The sequence below is a fragment of the Pteropus medius genome, unplaced genomic scaffold (genome assembly GCF_902729225.1).
Source record: "Pteropus medius unplaced genomic scaffold, Ma_sr-lr_union100, whole genome shotgun sequence".
Taxonomy (NCBI): domain Eukaryota; kingdom Metazoa; phylum Chordata; class Mammalia; order Chiroptera; family Pteropodidae; genus Pteropus; species Pteropus medius.
Window position 1 is genome coordinate 18,549,461 of NW_024355205.1, and position 2,880 is coordinate 18,552,340.

The window sequence follows — 2,880 nt, forward strand, 5'->3', positions numbered from 1 at the left end:
TATAACAAAAGATCATAAACTAGAAGATATAAAGAACAGACATTTATTTCTTATAGTTTGGGCAGCTGGTAAGTCCATGATCAAGATACTGGCCAATTTGGTGCCTGTTGAGAGCTCTCTTCCCAGCTTGCAGATGACTACCCTCTCGCAGTGTCTTCACATGGCAGAGAGAGTGTGTTCTCTCTGTCTCTTCCTCTTTTTATAAAGTCACTCATCCCATTATAAGTGCCCCATCTTCATGATCTTATCTAACTCTAATATCTCCCAAAAGCCCTCATCTCTAGGCACCATCACATTGAAGTTTAGGGTTTTAGAGGGCACACAATCCAGTCCATATCACAGAACCCAGTAAATTATTGTTTTCTGTCCCTTATTTTCCACCTAGTATTTTCTTTGTAGTTAACTAACTCTCCTTTGTTTTACATTTCTAAATATCTTCCAATTCAGTTTACTTATCTTTGCTATTCAGAAATAATTGTAAAGATTATCAATTCTATTACAAAATATTACAAAATACTAAGTTGGATAGCTATATAATAGTTATGTTTAAATGCAAAAACTGGACAGCCAAGCTCTCATAAAATAATTAAGCTAGAAATCGACTGGCAAGTGAAGTAGATTGAAAATTAAACACATCTTTTTTTTTTGCTTCTCTCTTCTATAAGTATTTGGTAGATCAAAAGTTTATTTTTCTAGAGAAAAATATCTACATCACTTTCTTTATAGACTTTTCACTAATAAAATTATATATGTTTGACTCATGAAACAACACAGAGGTTAGAGGCACCAACCTCCTATGTAGTCGAAAATTCATGTATAACTACAGTCAACACTCTGCATATAAGGATTCCCAACCCAGGAATTGACCTTGAAGAACATGAGTTTGAACTGTGTCAGTCAATTGAAAAAATCTTCATACTCGTTGATTTAAAATATATATAATTTTTAAATTTGCTTTTTATTTATCTTTTTTTCATAAATCCAAATGAAAACTACATGAATAAAACAACTTATTTTATCTTATCACCGGTTGTTCAACATCTAGTAAAGTAGATAGTATACAGTTGGTGCTTAACATTTGCTGAAGAAAGAAATCATATCCTATGTATAATGATATATAACTAATATGGCATGTATGGAAAGTGATCATTTCAAGAAAATTAGAATTCTAAGTACTGAACTTTTAAAAATTATATATGTAAATATATATGTGATAAATTAAATAAATTAAGTGACACTTATTTTAATTCTTAGAAAGTCGATTGTTAAAAATACTGATCTGTGATATGATTGCATAATTCAGGCAAGGAATTTAGAATTTTAAATCCTCAATATAGGTGTAACTCATTTATATACACACAGAGGTAGTCTACAGCCATGCTACCCCGAATAAGCCTGATCTCATCTGATCTCAGAAGCTAGGCAGGGTTGGGCCTGATTATACTTGGATGGGAGACCACCTAGGAAGACCAGGTGCTGTAGTGTGTAAAAAAATAAATAAATAAGGGATCGTAAGCTGACAAAGTCCTTGCAATCTCCTTGCCTAAAATAAATACATACATACATACATACATACATACATATATAAATACATACAGAGGTACTCATAAACACACATACACACAGTCTGTGTATATAACCACATAAAATTAAACATAACGAAAACATTGCTTTTATATAAAGCATCATTGACTGACTAAAACGACACCCTTAATAGCAAGAATCCAACGGTATGAGTTCAAATTGTGAAAAACTGAACCAAACCAGTCTTTAAATAATTATTGGGTTGGTCATAATTAAAGGGACATAGTTTGTTTGAATAATTAGTGAAAATAAATATTGTCGATTTAGAGTAATTGTCAGAGTCCTTTTTCTAATGATGCTACATTGAAATCAATTTGAAGATTAAACATTTCAGTGGATTATTTGAGAGAAAAGGGTAGCAACTGGTTTTTAAGTGTATAAAATAGGTTGTTTTAATTCAACTGATTTTTTAGAAAAACAACCAATTATTTCTCTGGATTTATGTTTCAAAACAGTTTGAAAATTTTTGTGAAAAGATCATGTACACAAGTCAACTAAAAACAACTGATTCTATTTACTTCACAACAGAGAAAAAATTATATTCAGGAAACTTGGCTCGTAGGAGTGTCTGAATTCTTGTCTCAGATAAGAAATATCTGAGGCAGTAAACTTGGCTTTTGCCTCCCGAAGGCCTGCTTTCAGCCAAAGTTGGGCACTAGAATCAAGAGTAAGATGGCAAACAAAGTGGACCCTGAACAAAATGTGGGGCAGCCTGCCCCACTGGAGCATAGGTCACAAGAGCCTAAGCAGAGAGGCTGAGCCCAGGTACGAGTGTGTGGGAAGAGTGACAGAGTAAGAGGTCTCAGAGTGGAGGTGAGGAGAGTGACCCTGGGGTCACCTACAGGACTTTCACAGACAACTGTGTCATGACTGTGAATAGGTCGTGAGTTGAGAAGAGTTTTAAACTAGTTCAGCTTCTCCTCGGGAAGAAGTTGAAATAAGTGAAACAGTAGCAATACTCAAAAACATAACTAAATGCCACTTTCTAGAATAGAGGAGAACTACTCATATCTGAAATGATTACTAAAACATGTGGGAAATTTTTGAATAACAAGGGAAACAGTCTTAAAAGCATACAGATAGAAAATATAAGTTACCTATGAAAAAAAAAAAAAAAAAACTAGCCTGGCCTCAGTTTTCTCCTTTAAAAAATTAACACCAGCAGGAAATGGAACAATAGCCACATCATTATGAAGGAAGAGTTTGTATCTAGCAAAGTTCTTATTTATGTAAGGTACTAGAAGAGATTTTCAAATATGCAAAAATTCCAACAACATTTCACTCACTTGCACTACT

At 33.4% G+C, this 2,880-nt stretch overlaps 1 pseudogene; it reads left to right on the plus strand.

Annotated features, from left to right (window-relative positions):
- Positions 1-1,367: 1,367 nt before the first annotated feature.
- LOC120599060 (uncharacterized) lies at positions 1,368-1,485 on the plus strand (annotated as a pseudogene).
- The last annotated feature ends 1,395 nt before the right edge of the window (positions 1,486-2,880 follow it).